This window comes from Gouania willdenowi, unplaced genomic scaffold, assembly GCF_900634775.1.
Source record: "Gouania willdenowi unplaced genomic scaffold, fGouWil2.1 scaffold_32_arrow_ctg1, whole genome shotgun sequence".
Taxonomy (NCBI): Eukaryota; Metazoa; Chordata; class Actinopteri; order Blenniiformes; family Gobiesocidae; genus Gouania; species Gouania willdenowi.
The window spans coordinates 1,732,617-1,749,401 of NW_021145091.1; positions in this window are offsets into that span (position 1 = coordinate 1,732,617).

Genomic DNA, 16,785 nt, shown 5'->3' on the forward strand with positions numbered 1-16,785 from the left:
AGAAGTAATGGAGGAGAACCGTATGAAGATGGAGAGGGAAATGCTTAAAACCATCCCCGACTGTGACATGGTGGATGAGTTGATGGTGTCAACATTTGCCCAGCGGAGGAGAGAGATAGTAGGTGATGAACCACTACTAAGTGAAATTCGCAATCGATGGCCGGCATTGCTTCAAGAAAGACAGGTGATGTAACTGTTGAAATATTCCTGTTTTGTGTGCTTGCCCTGCATAAATAGTTTTGTATTATTCTAGATAAGAGCTGAATTCGAACGAGTTACTGCCCAAGAACTGCTGCCTTCATTTCTCGATGGCCTCGATGCACTTGTACCCCGACTGCTGGAACTCTACAAATCCTCAAGCAAGTCTGGAAGGTGCCGCTCCTTGGGTGACATTCTGACCTCCCTTGAGAAAGATGTAAGTATACTTCTCTAAGTAGAGATGGGTAGTACTCTGCTACATTTACATTATACATATTATAATATTGTATATATACATTTACATATATTGTACATGTACTTAAGAGAACAGATTACTAAGACTACTTGCAAAAGTAGTTACTTCAAAAACTTGAGTAAAAAAATATAGTAACTTGTGCCACGATGAGTACATTTTGAATTGAAAAAAAATCTTAATTTTATGGGTTAAAATATTTGATTTGTTTTACTAATTCTAATTTATGTTTTTGTTTTTATGGTATTTTCTATGAAAATATGACAATATTCACATAATTTTATGTTCTATTTCTCATTTGTCACAACTAAAACATGAATCAAACTTTTACACTCAGTTACTCAATACTCAACACTCAAGTAAAATGTTCTCCCAATTACTTTTTTTACTCTTCAGTAATTATTTGGGCCACTACTTTTTATTTCTACTTGAGTAAAATAGTTTTGAGGTAATGTTACTCTTAATTAAATATTTAGGCTGCTCTACCCACCTTTGTTCATATAAATAACAAGAAAGCATGCATGTTTTTAAATGAATAGGCCACCATTTTTACATACTGAAATATGTTCTTACCTTAGCTTAGACAAGTTTATGTGTACCTGTCTGGTCTTTACGCATACCCTCAGTCACGTAAACACAGAACAGATGGTGTTAGCCTTTCCTCCTCTCCTCTATTGCTCCAAACGAGGTGAAGATGGAAGCGACAAAGCTCTTCGACGTATTCCCTTTTTAAATGTGGATATGTGAAGTGTTACAAGATCCAAGTATAGTCACAAAATATTAAACAATGTGGATTTTCTAAGCGGATAAAAAGAGGAACTATATTGTGAGGCGTAATAATACCAGGAGTACTTCGACATCTGCACAGTATCTTCACTTTACTGTGCGGACGCCAAAGGTACAAAGGTACAGGTACAAATGAAATCGTCGAAGGTAAGAACATATCTCGGTGTCTAAAAACGGTGACCTATTCCTTTAACTAACTAATTACTCAAAATAAAAAGATAAACCTATGAATCCTTTGCAACCCAGAATTATGTTGATTATTGAAATATTGACCAAACGAGTCATCTCAATTCAATTTTGTTGAATTGCATAGCCCTAGTTTGACTTCAGTGTAATTTGTGTTTGATCGGTTTAATGTGTTCTCAAACAAAATGTTGGATTCACCGAGTGCCACTGATTCACAAAAATGAGTTATTGAATGAAGATGTATTCCTCTCCCTCGCTCCTTACAGGATCTTCTTGAAAAATGTTAGCAATTGAGGTATGTAAACTTTGCACATTCGCATTAACTTTGGGGTTGATTCCAATTTTTATTTTTTTATAAGTTTTTTTTTTTTTTATTGTTTTTATTCATCATAAAATGTTTTGGTGGCATGTCTTTGTAACACAACTATACAATTTTGGTGGTGCAATGGTGAACACTTGTGCCGCACACCAAGAAGATCCCAGGTTTTCTTCGGGTACTCCAGTGTTTAAAACCACTAAAAATATGTACAGTAGGTTCCTCTCTGGGGCCGTGATTCCCCAGGAAAAAGGGATTCTTAATCTCTGTGGGAATTTCCTGGTTAAATAAAGAAGACATAAATTAAACAACTTAAGTAAAGTTTGTAATTTTTCACTTTTACAGAATACAAATGAGAGGAAGAGGATTGCTGCTCTGTTGGGACTTCCACTCTACCTCAAAGAAGATTCATCCAATGTTTTCCGGCTGTGTGACGTGAGTACGATAAATTTGATCCAAATGAAGTTACGTCAATAATTACAACTCATTTAGAAACTTGTTTGGAGTATTGTATTATATTTAAAATAATGTTTGGAAAACTACATAGAGGTAATTAACAGTATTCATTAAAGAAATGTAATAGATTTTATTCAGTCTTACTGAAATCAAAGTATATTTTTTAAAACGTAACAACATTTAAAGCATGTAATTTTAATTTTTCTTTAGGCCCATGGTGACCATCTGGATGAAGCGTTGAAGGGAATGGAACTTGGACTGCTGATTGGCTACGAAGAGGAGCAGGATGCAGTCCCACATCAGGTCTTCGACGTTGCGGTTGTCGTGGAAGAAAGCATAGTGATTCACCATGAGAAGAGTGTAGCATGTGGTGTGGCAATGCTGATGGGTGTCATCTATGCTGTAAATCTGGAATACCCATCAGCAATGAAGTACACGTTCGAGTTTCTCCAAAAGGTCGTCATGAAAATCAAGCCCGAACAGGCCTCTGCCAGGATACATGGACTCCGCAACAAAATATTGAGGTGCAAGATGTGAATTTCTCTGTTTTTTTAAATGCTGTTATTTTTTCCCCCCCCACTGTTGCTCATTGTTTTGAGCCGTTTTGGACACTTCACATGTTTTTTAGTGGGCCTGTTTATTGGTTCGTCTTTGAAAGTTTGACTAGTTTTTATCCCTGGCATTTGTGGCCTTAGTGGCACTGCAGGTGTGCCTTCAAGCATGTGTACAACACAAGTAGGCCTGGCACAATAAGAAAACTTTGATATGTTGAGGCTACAAAAAATTGTGATAAACATTATTATTATTGAGAAGCACTTGAAATTAACTTAATAATTGAAGTCCCAGTAATCCGTCGTTATAAAACTGTATTAACAAATATTTGAAAATAAAATTATAGTATAAAAAATAATTAATGTAATGACAAATGTCAAGCCCATAATTTAATAAATAAACATAGTAACTATTGTGACAAGCCTACACAAGTACATAAGATGGAATTACAAAAAATGTGTTTGCTGAAATGTTTTAAAATTTGAATAGCTTTGCAAGATGTCATTTGCTACTACACTTGTTCCATGATTTACTTTTCTGGAAATAAAAAGTGAAAATAAAACGCTGTGACTATTTGATTGTGAATTGTATTTACAAAACCTATTTTTGCATGTCAACAGAAATCACAAGTAGACATTCTTTTTACTTAAAAGTGTCTGTACAATTTCTGCCATAAACATTTATGTTCATCTAACATTTGACTGTAAGTGGTGCCAATATTGAAAATGTAGTGTTGTGTGTCCAAGTAGCAAATAAATTTGGTTGGTTCAACTGCATTGAGTGAGTTAAATGTCATTCATAACTTGACCTGATATGTTGAAAGACGTCAAAACATTGTTTTCTTTTGACATCAGATCATAAGTTAAAAATTATTTCAACTAAGGCTTGTGAGTTTAAATAACTCATACAAATTCATTAATATGGAGAAGCAATACAAGTTTACTGTTTGTACAACATAACATGCTAGGTGGTTTAAACTGAAACTGTTGAGTTGTAACAATTTCTAGCAATGATTTATGAACAATTTATAACTTGCTTGTTTCAGTTGATTGAAGGTGCCAATATTGTTTCAATGAGCTCAAATCTTTATGGCAGAACCTTAACAAAGACTTTTAAGTTGAACTACCATATTATTTATTACAGTGTAGAGGGAGTGTTAGAGAGAGGAATGGGACCCTCTCCGGTCTCTCTCTAACCTAAATGACATCTCTCTTAACGCCCTCTCCAACCTCTCTCCAACCGAGCATGCCAGACCCCCCCCACCGGCAGTCTATGCCTATTGCATCTTAACTATGAGCTATGAGCTGGTTCCTAACTAAAAGCTTTACCAAAGAGGAATGTTTTGAGCCTAACCTTAAAGGTAGAGAGGGTGTCTGCCCCCCGAACCGTGGTTGGTAGATGGTTCCAGAGAAGTGGGGCCTGATAACTGAAAGCTCTTCCTCCTATACTACTTTTAGAGACAAATGGAACAACGAGTAGTCTAGCATTTTGAGAGCGTAGTGTTCTGGGGGGATTGTATGGCACTACAAGCTCCTTGAGATAGACTGGTGCCTGTCCATTTAGTGCTTTATAAGTGAGAAGAAGAATCTTAAATTCTATTCTATATTTTATGGGAAGCCAATGCAGAGAGGCTAATACAGGAGTAATGTGATCTCTTCTCCTAGTTTTAGTCAGTACACGTGCTGCAGCATTTTGAACCAGCTGAAGTGTCTTAAGCGACTTGCTCGGGCAGCCTGCTAAAAGAGAATTACAATAATCCAGTCTAGAGGTAACAAAAGCATGGACTAGTTTTTCGGCGTCGCTCTGAGACAGGATAGATCTGATTTTAGCAATGTTACGGAGATGAAAGAAGGCAGTTCTTGAAGTTTGTTTTATGTGAGATTTGAAGGATAAATCCTGATCAAATAGAACCCCAAGGTTTCTAACAGTTGTGCTTTGTGCCAGAGTAATGCCATCTAGGGCAGTTAGGCTAGCATAGGTTTCTCTAAGGTGTCGTGGGCCCAGTACAATGACCTCAGTCTTGTCTGAGTTAAGAAGAAAAAATTTTTGGTCCATCCAGGCCCTAATGTCCTTTAGACAGGCCTCAAGTTTAGATAGCTGATTTGTCTCACCTGGCTTCATTGATACATACAGTTGGGTATCATCAGCATAGCAGTGAAAGTTAACAGAGTATTTTCTCATAACATTACCAAGGGGGATCATATAGATACAGAAGAGGATTGGACCTAGCACAGAGCCCTGAGGAACCCCGTAGCTTACTTTAGTGTACACAGAAGACTTATTATTCACGTGTACAAACTGGTACCTATCAGATAGGTAGGACTTAAACCAGTTTAGGGCAGTCCCTGTGATTCCAAGTAATTCCTCTAATCTCTCTAGTAGAATATAGTGATCTATAGTGTCAAAAGCTGCACTAAGATCTAATAAAACCAGCACTGAGAGTCGTCCTTCATCTGAAGCCCAGAGTAGATCATTAGTTACTTTAACTAAAGCAGTCTCTGTGCTGTGTTGAGCTCTAAAGCCTGACTGGAAGTCCTCGAACAGGTTGTTGTTTTGAAGGAAGTCACAGAGCTGAGGCGCCACAACTTTCTCAAGAATCTTTGGAATAAAAGGAAGATTAGATATAGGCCTGTAGTTTGCTAAAGTGCTGGAATCAAGAGTAGGTTTTTTGAGAAGGGGTTTGATTACAGCTACTTTAAAGGACTGTGGCACTTAGCCTATTGATAGGGATATATTTATTGTCTCCAACAAAGATGGGCAGACCAGGTGTGCACACAATCGCTAAATGTCTGCCTCCACTCCACATGACCAATTTAGAAATGAATGTGAAATAGCCTCCAATGATTACAGAAAATGTGCACATTTGAACCAGCACTGGTGCTCCTATGTCTATTTTAGAATCACAATCACCAAAAACTGTAGGAAAAGGCTTTTTCTAGAATATAATAGTACTATGAAGCATTATGTTTGAAACATAATGATGAGACATCAACATTCATGTCAGCATTTAGAAGAATGACCAATCCGAGCATTAATATAAGCTTGTAAATACCTTGTTTTAAAATTCATTCTGTAGATTTTCTCGTCTATATAGCACATTTTTGTTGTCGTGTGTTAGTTGTTTAGTGTGTCTGTGTTGTCATTTTGAGTGTTTTATGGATCATTTTTTGTATTTTTTTAAAGCTTTTTCTGTTTTTGTTTTGTTTCTGTTTCTGTTGTTTTGTTATTGTAATTTTCTTGACATTTTGTTGTTGTTTTCTGGAGTTCTGTATATTATGTTGTTCATATAACTTCCAACTTCATAACTTACAATTTTGTTTTGGGGGTCGCATGTGGCCCCCAGGCCTTCAGTTGTTTATGTCTGAACTAGACCATTCAGATGAGCAGAAATTTCATGTGTAGGAAATGTTTCTGTTTGAATTTGGTCTGATGAGTATTTTAATGAATAGATCCTCTGTAGCCTCATTGATATTTAATTTCTGTCAACAGAGAGTTCACCCCAACAAACTGTCAATGTAGACTGACTTAATAGAGTCTGAGAGAAAGCAAAAATCCTCCACCTCTGATGAACCTCCTTTGAAGAATTCCACAGATTCCATCGCTGTCCCTCCATGGCGTATAACACAGACAACACTTGACAAGCTTGTGCTAAATTTTGTATGTGAAGCCAACCAACCATTTTTTTTGGTTGAGATACCATCTTTAAAGACTATAATAGAAACCTTGCAACCTCAGTGTACAGTAATGACAAGGAAAATATTGTGCTGTAGAATACAGGAAGCTGCAAAGAACATGAAGAGCACAATCATCAAAAAGTTGAGCACTGTGAACCATGTTGCTACCATAACAGACTGCTGGTCTGTCAGCCAGTGTAGTTACTTAGGTGTCACCTGTCACTGGATAGACCCCACTTCTCTAAGGGCTCGCACACATTTGATGTCCTTGCTGCAGCATTGGAGGTAATACATTCTGAGTACCACATCTGGGAAAAAGTAGCCAAGACAACAACAGACAGTGGCTCAAACTTCCTGAAGGCTTTTCAATTATATGGTGTGGATGAGAAATAAGACACAGTTGCTGATGGACAAAAGGAGAGAGACTCCATCCTTGATGATGCGTCAGAAGATTAAAGTGAGTTAGAGGTGGAGTATCAAAATATGTCTGCTATTTTGGACGATGACACCGGCCTTGAGTACCAACTTCCAAAGCACCAAAAGTGTGCATGCCATCTCCTCAATCTCATATCAACTCTTGACACCACTGCTGCAGGAGCTAGCAACGAAATGTTCAGGAGACTGTCTCGGTCTGCTTTGTAAAATGCAATGCCCTGTGGAATAAAACCAGCAGGTCAGCCATTGCTTTTGAAATAGTGGAACGTGAATGACCCAATCAGACGCAATGGAGCTCCCTGTTCCTTGCTGTAGAAAGGCTTGTGTGCATCCAGAATGAGAAACAAGAAAAAGCAATCCGACGTATGCACAGCATTGAAAATAAAGATGTAAGATGGCAGGACTCGCATTGTTAAAAAGTAGAGTAAAACACAAGCACAGGTACAAGAAATCAATGAACAAAAACACACAGGTCAGTAAAAAACAGATAAAAAAACAGATAAAAAAAATAGAACAGGTGAGTACTGGATTATATGGGAGTAATACAAAGGGGAAACAGACATAACAGATTTTTTCAAGTCAAATGCAAGAGAACCTCTCACTGTGGTGATCAGAGCTTGAATGGCTGTGAAACTGAGCTGCCCCAATTATATAGGTCAGTAAACAAGCAGGTGTACCAATAAAATGTCCTCATTTGCATGTCTTCTTTTTTCCCACGATTCTTGAAAAAATCCTTAAAAATCAACGGAAGGTCCTAGAAACTTGAAAATGTACACACTAAAATCACAGCCTTCTGATGGTCCAAGGTTCGAGCTTCTACGACCATTCCTAAAATAAAAACACACAAAAAACAGACATTTTATTTGACCATTAAACTATTAAGCTACATTCAGTGAAGCTAGTCTTACACCGTGTTAGATCAATCTCATGAGGAGTAATAATAATTTAAAGCATTAATTAGTACAACAACTAACACTGAATACCTTTTAAATAGTCTTTGGACCCTGTGGATGACCTGAAACATGACAATGTACCAGTAGAGCCCTGCCTCAGACATCCTGCATTGGCCAAGCAGTATTGAGAGTGAGGAGTCACGTGGTGAGTTGGGTTGTTTTGGGGGGGGGTCTGAGCCCGTCAGCCATGATGGTGGTAGACGCCCCCAGAATTTCACGCATTCGCCAGAGCTTTACTTTTTGCATAGAGGGATACGACAAGGAAAAAGAAGAAAAGCAATGCAAAAAGAGAAGGTGAAAGAAAAGGGACCTTACAGGGACAAACTGATACCAAGCGCAAAAAAAGAGGTATCTGGAGAAGCTTGCGATACACCTCATCAGTGGAATTTTTTTGATATGTTATAGAGTTTATTGAGACCTTTCCAAAGGTGTAAAGCACAAGTCTGTGGCACATACACAAGCTGAGATACACCTCATCAGTGGAATTTCACATTTTCTTCTCTTGCCTAATTCGCCACTAAAAGCCGCTGAAGGTCTGATTTTTTTGATATGTTTTAGAGCTCATTGAGACCTTTTCAACGATGTAAAGCACAAGTTTGTGGCATCTTCCTATCAAAAGTTATTGACCATTTGGTGTCTTCCCTGTGCGGAAGCCTCTAAATTTTTTTCTTGACCTTTGGTGACCTTTGGGCTCTAACTCAGGAACGCAAGGTGCTATCGAGATTGGGTCAACGGCTCCTTTATCGGATTAACGGCCCCCTTAACATATGTGAGAACCGGAACTCTCGTCGGTTCCCTTCCGGGCCCCCAGGGGTCTGAGTTGTGGGCCTTCAGAGATGAACTTGTGTAACTTCCCAGTACATGGTGCTAGAGGTCTGATTCTTTGATATCTTATAGAGTTTATTGAGACTTTTCCAAAGGTGTAAAGTCTGTAGCACATACACAAGCTGAGATACGGTCTGGGTATCATTGGATAATCCCAAATTCATCTGTAAACCAAAATTAAATAACCGTATTTTTTCCTCTCCTCTTCAAACAAAAAACAAAAAAAACGTTTTACCGTTTTAATCAAAAAACCATAAAACAAATCAAAATTGGCCCGATTTTCGATTTTCCAGTGTCCTTTTCTCTTTTTCCCTTTTACAATTGAACATTGAAAAACAGCAGTTTCCCTTTTCCATTCTCCTTTCCCCGTTTAGAATTGAAAATAGAAAATCAGCTGTTTCCTTTTTCCGTTCTGAACGCTGAAATGAAAAACGAAGTCACGTGACCGAGGTCACGTGGTCTGGCTTTTTTTTTTCATCGACATGCGGAAGTGATGGTGTCAGAATAAAAGCATACGGGGAGAGAGAATATAAAGCAGGCACATGATCTATCACAGAGAGTGATACATCATTAAAAGCTTTACAAAAGCTACATAAAGATCAAGTTTTGGTCGTGTTTGAAAAACATAATCCTAAATGACCAGCAGAGGTCCCCACGTCCTAACAAACAATATGAGACACCAAATCCCTCCTGAAATATGATCAGACTAAGATTAACTTTTTATGGCTCACAGTGTTTACTTACATTACATGTTTATTCAAACACACACTTTTATGAACTCATATCAGGATGAGAGTGGTGATGTGGAGACACGCTAGAGATGTCCCTAAAAGGTAAAAAAAGAGCTGTGTCCACATTGCAGCAATTCTGTACTGCATTTGTCTCCTGAATCAGATGATCAGTCATTCCTCAAACTCTTTACACGTTGTGAAGGTCTGATGTTCTCTCTCTACTGAAGGCATCGCTGTCATTTCTTTCAGCAAGGCTGGATCTTTACACTTCCTGAGACGTAAATCACAATCATGTATATGTTCCCCTCATACACTTCAATAGGCTACAATTAATCAGCTGGTTTTCGTGACATATATATATATCATGGTAGTATTAGTAAGAGTGGTCAAAGATTAGATCCAATATTTTATATTACAAAGTATTTATATCTTTTGACATTTCTATGAACAAAAAAGTGCCACAATAACAATTAGAAAAAATATCAGGCACATTTAAAATATTGAATATACAGTAACTGACATTATGTAAAATAGTACATTAGCAAGTTTTAAAATCATAATTAAAACTATATGTTAAAATCAACATATATGCTTGTTTTTTTTAGACAACAGTCACAACTATAGCATAGAGAAACATAGACATCACCTGAGCAAGTAACTCATTATGTGTATTCACATCATGCAAAGGTCACTTACTGTAAATGCTACTTGTCTCTCATTCAAGGCTTAATCCACAATAAAAGCACATTTCAATGTTACTGTCACCAATAGAGACAAATAGTCAAGCAGATGAAGTGGGATTTCAAAAGATGTCATGGTTCACTCTTTGTAAAATGTAATAAATATACGTCTAATTTCATCCTTGTTAGTGTTTAAATCAAGTGTTAGTCAATATATTTAAAATGTACAATATGTCAGAATTGTTCCTACCACTAGGGTGTTCTTGTTGTCCCCTCACACAATATGCACATGATGACATGGAGCATTACTTCCAGGTTCTTTATGAAAACAATGTCAGAATAATCCTGTCTATAATTCAAAGCCACACAGTTGCAGTGTCCTTTTAGCCTCTTCTGTGTTAATACAGACTTGACTCATACAGTCAATTTAACATCAGTAAACTTTGACCAAGGTCTTTCACTGAGTTGTTACAGTCATTTAATTTCCCATTTAAAGTCAGTGATACATTGATTATTGGTTTAAAGCATATGAATGTACATGTCCAAAAATTCATTTTAATAGACTGTGTTCATTTCTTTTAGTAGTTTGTTGAACAAACACTCTTCACAACATATAGAAGTATTTCCTCTTAACTCATATACTCCAAATTCTGCTGACTCTAATGCTTTTGGTTGGAAAAACACTGAAAAATAAACAACCTGCACTCGGCCACTAACATCTTCTTTATCCTTTGTCTGTATTAAATTAAACTAGACAGAAAGTCGGTTTGGAAATACATGACTCTGATTTGGAGGGGAGTACGTTTCAGAAAGAGAGTTGTCCCCTCATGTATTGAAGAACTTAACTTTAGCTCCCACATTGACTGTTGTATTGGTTACTATGGTTACTGTTTGTGTTCCTCCCTGTGTTAAGTGTTTATATAATGTGAATACATGTAACAATCTGGGGACAAGTATTGTATGTATACTCAACATTTCCTGGACTTCATGAATGGAATACAAATGTCTAATTACTTAATTAATATCAGAGTACACACACACACACACACACACACACACACACACACACACACACACACACACACACACACACACACACACACACACACACACACAGAAAAGTATCTTGGCTGTCCTGACCTGGTAACTCAATACCAACAAAATTCATACACCACAACACATTTGTCACATTACAAAATGTCACAAACTATCTTCACGTACAATTACAGTCACAAACCATTTCTGTTCCTGGGAGATCTTGGGTGACCTTAGTTCCTGTGGGTTGTTGCTACAGTTGACCTGCTGTTGTTTAGCATCATTGTAGGAGGCGTGGTTTGGAGAATTAAGTGTAAGACACAATTTGTAGCAGCAAATGTCGCCTTTTGGTTAAGGTGATACTCATTATTGGTAGAAACTTTCACGGGATGTTTGGTGTGTTGCTACGGAGACAACATAGGCCCTACACCTTTTTAACTGCTGTACGCCATGTTATGAAGTAATAGAGATTTATAATAAATATGTGGACTATTAATTGAATACTGTACATATGGTATTAATGAAGACAATCATTGAATGAGAAATAAATATTCTGTAAACAAAGAACATATTGGACTGTCTTATTTCACAATCTTACGCTCAGGAGAAAACCAGCAAGCTCGTCAATTAATAGTCTAGAGTCTATACATCTATACAGTCCCTCAGTGGCTTTAGTTTATCACAATTATAATGATGATGTTGATCTGAAAATTGCGATGTTCATATAATCAGTCCTAACAATATTTGAATTAGCATATCTATAAAAGCAAGGAATCTCTTTCTGTGTGTGTGTGTGTGTGTGTGTGTGTGTGTGTGTGTGTGTGTGTGTGTGTGTGTGTGTGTGTGTGTGTGTGTGTGTGTGTGTGTGTGTGTTTGTGTGATTTGCTGTGACGTGTGATTTGCTGTGACGTGTGGAAACCAACAGCCCTTGCCTGCGATTTGTTTTTGTGTTGAATGTTTCTTTACTACAAGACTTATTTCCTGATACAAAAGTATTATTGTTTATACATGAATTAGGGGTTTGGATGTGTATCATTATTACAGTATTATTTTTTATTTACTTGGTCTTGGTTTCATCAGGTTGCTGTGTAAGACTAGGTCACTGTACACAGCAGATACACAAAATAAATAAACTATCATGATGTCATTAAGCATACATACTGTACATAACAGTTGACTGTGGTCAGCAAGCTGAATGAAAATCAGAGGCAGTCGTAGACATGTACCTGCTTAACTAAGCTGCTAAATATGTTTATTGAATAAAACATACAGTGTAATGGGTTGACTGAACTTTTACATTTTTATGGGCTATAATTGGAGAAAAGCTTGGTTTGCATCTACCTCTGTGTATGATTTGAAAAGTAACTACTGTCTCTAAATAAACACAAACTATAGTATTGATATAACATTATTTGGCAGCGAAACAGTAAAAATGATAATAATATTTACTTCAAAGCCACACTGGCTGCTGGGAATTATGAAGAATTGAGACAAAGTAAAAAACAATGCAAAAGTTATAATTTGCTGTCCTACAAACAGATAAATATCCACTGCATCAATTTATGAATAATTAAATAACAACTCAGGTTTTTTTTAACAGTTTGCAAAATAAAAAACAAAAAATGTGGATTTAATAATATGCTAAAAAGAAAAACATGAACAACTACATATACAATATAAAACTAGACTCAAAGCAACTTATTTTTAAACGCCTTAAGCCATTCATTTTTTGAAACTGTCTCTGTACCAGTTATGTGTACCACTGTACCAGTTGTATGTCTCACTGTACCAGTTGTATGTCTCACTGTACCAGTTGTATGTCTCACTGTACCAGTTGTGTGTCTCACTGTACCAGTTGTGTGTCTCACTGTATATAAGTTGTGACAGCAGCTGATGTGGTAAATGGGACTCGAGGCAATGGATACAATCATATTTCAGGAGGGATTTGGTGTCTCATATTGTTTGTTAGGACGTGAGGACCTCTGCTGGTCATTTAGGATTATGTTTTTAAAACACGACAGGCCTGCTCAGCAATTTCATGTCAAAATTAAAAAAAACACCAAAACTTGATCTTTATGTAGCTTTTGTAAAGCTTTTAATGATGTATCACTCTCTGTGATAGATCATGTGTCTGCTTTATATTCTCTCTCCCTCTATGCTTTTATTCTGACACCATCACTTCCGCATGTCGGCTGAAAAAAAGCCAGACCACGTGACCTCGTGTCACGTGACATCGGTTTTTGTTTCAGAGTTCAGAACGGAAAAACGAAACAGCTGATTTTCTATTTTCAATTCTAAACAGGGAAAGGAGAATGGAAAAGGGAAACTGCTGTTTTTCAATGTTCAATTGTAAAAGGGAAAAGGAGAAAATAAAAAAACAGGCCAATTTGGATTTGTTTTATGGTTTTTTCATTAAAACAGTAAAACGGTTTTCTTGTTTTTTGTTTGAAAAGGAGAGGAAGAAAAACGGTTATTTAATTTTGGTTTACAGATGAATTTGGGATTATCCAATGATACCCAGACCCAATAGCACTCCACCATTAGGCCACAACTTCACAAAGTTGCTTCCAAAATAACTTCTCTCCTCAGAGTAGGACTTAAACCATTGTCCATTTAGTCCAACCCACGTTTGAAATCTCTGAGAAAAAATGTTGTGGTTCACAGTGTGAAATGCAGCACTTAGATCCTATCAAATGAGAACAGAAACGCTTCCTGAATCAGTGTTCAACCTTATTGATCACTTTGATCAGAGCTGTTTCTGTGCTGTGATCAGAACCAAAGCCTGACGGAAATGTATCAAATACTAATGTTGAAGGTTATTAACCCTTAGACTGTATATCCTGTTTCAAAAACTGGTTGTCATCAAATTATCTCCAGATAAATTCAAACAAAACAGAAACTCTGATCATTGCTCCTGATAAAAACATCCTCTAATTAAAAACTCTCTTGGTGATCTGGACTCATCTGTTAAAACCAGCCTCAGAAACCTTGGGTTGTTTTTGATCAGTCCATGTCTTTGGAGGGACATTGTCGTCAATTGACTAAAAACTGTTTTTACCACCTGAGAAATATCTCTAAAGTGAGGCATCTTTTATCAAAATCAGATCTGGAACTGGTCATAAACACATTTATATCATCTCGTATTGACTACTGTAATTCTGTTTTTACTTGTTTTAATAAGTCGACCCTAAACAGACTCCAGATTGTTCAGAACGCTGCTGTCAGACTTTTAACTGGTGCTTCTAGAACATCCCACATCACCCCATTCTTGCTACTCTGCACTGGCTTCCAGTTAAGTTTCGCATAGAATATAAAATATTAGTTCTCACGTTCCGAGCGTTACATGGTCAGGCCCCTAAATATATCTCAGACTTGTTGTGCCCCTACTCATCAGGGCGATGCCTTCGGTCTTCAGGTCAGGGTCTCCTAAAGACCCCAAAAACTACATTTAAAACCAGAGGAGACCTGGCGTTCCAGGCTGTAGCTCACAGACTCTGGAATAACCTGCACCAGTCTCTCAGGGAGCTCAACTGTGTGGTCACTTTTAAAAAACTGCTGAAGACTACACTTTACAGTAAAGCTTTTAGTTACTGGATTTTAATTTTTATTTATCCTTTAATGTTGCTGTTCTTATCAGAATCAGAATCAGAATCATCTTTATTCGCCAAGTATATGTTGTACACACGAGGAATTTGACTCGGTCAACTGTGCTCTCTCCAATAGTGAAAACATTCAATAATAAACAATCAACTAGAAAAGATGATAATAAGTATAAACATAAGTATAAATATAAACAGTAGTTAGACTAGAATGTGCAAATAATAATAATAATAATAATAATAATAATAATAATAATAATAATAATAATAGTATAAGAAAAATAAAAAATAAATAAAAAATAAAAATAAAAAAATAAGATAAAAAGAAGGAAAATAATAGAAAAGAAAGATAATAATAAAATATAATAATAATAAAAGGAAAATAGTGCAGTTGAGCATTGATAAGTATGATATTTATGCACTCTTGTTTTATTATTTTATTGTGTTGCACTTGTACTTTTACCACAACTCTGTACAGCACTTTGTGATTTTATCTGTAAAAAGCGCTTTATAAATAAACTACTTACTTACTTATAATAAGTCATTAGTTACACCAGAGAACCACATGAGTGAGTATGAGAAATTATAAGAAAATATCTATTGAAAATAAAATGTTAATGTCTGACTTAAAGACAAGCAATGTGAAATTAATAATAAATATGCAACATGTTGACTTGTATATAAACTGTAAGTATATTAAATAAACACATGTGCTTCATATACACATTAATGTTTTTATTTTGGCTGTTTTATAATTTAGGAATTAGGGCTGGGCGATAAATTGAGATTCAAGATGTATCAAGTTTTCTATTTTGGCAATAAGGAAAACTATAATATTTCATATATATCTATATATATATAGAGATATATATATATAGATATATATCCCTTATTTTCAATATATATATATATATATATACTGTATATATATGTATATATTACAGCTTATTATGTATCAAAATTCTAGTTTTAAGAGTCGCTGCTTTTACTTCTCAGAACAACATGTAAAGCTCAGTTAGATGATTAATAAGTGTCACATATTGATCAGGTGTTTGTTAATAAATGAGCCTGTGTAACATTTTGCATCAGCAAATTTAACCCAGAATTTTCTTTCTGGTCAGACTTTATTTGATAAAATTATCTAGATTTATATCATAAATCATCATTTAGATAAAATATATTGAGATATGAGTGTTGGTCCATATCACCAGCCCTAGTAGGAATGTTCAAAACATTTAAATGTTAATAAAGGTCGACCTACCAGATTATAATCACATCATTGTATTTAGTAAGTAGTTGACAAGTGGGTATTTTAGATTTATTGTACATCTATATTAAAATATAAGGAATACTGGAGCTTAGTTGGGAGGGTGGGACGGATCGTAGTGGGCGCCAGAAAATTTCCCTTATTTTCAAATCCAAAAGTTGACAGATATGATCTAAGAGAACCAGAACTGAGATCAACCTTCTCTCTGAGGTTAAGAGAAGATCATTAGTTACTTTTACTAAGACAGTCTCTGTGCTGTGATTGGCTCTAAAGCCAGACTGAAAGCTCTGTATAAATTGTTCCTAAGTAGGTGATCACATAGTTGACCTGTGATGACTTTTTCAAACATTTTGGAAACTAAAGGGAGATTAGATATTGGTCTATAATTGGACAAGTCATTTTTATGGAGAGGTTTGATTACAGTGGTTTTAAAGGTCTGTGGTACATAACCTGTTACTATAGATGTGTTAATACAGTTCATCATATTATTAACCATTTATTAGTAGTTTTAACCCACAACATGAATGGTTTTATCACTTATCAAGTCAGCCTGCTTTGATAATGGACAGTGATCAGTTTCCCTTCATTACAACAGCACACACGTTTTTTTATCGTCATGTGTCATCACCATTGTGAAGAAACTCACTCTGCCAGTTTTCTCCATTGTAGTGATTGGTCAGACGTTGCTAGCTCCACCCCTTTCATGTGAACACGCATGTACCCAGGCTGAAAACACTTGGCTTCAATTAGCGTGTTGTTATCGACCTTCGTAGGACAGCTTCTCTCTGACAGGGAATGTTTGGTTAGTTGACGCCCGTTAATGGAGATTAATCCAGGAT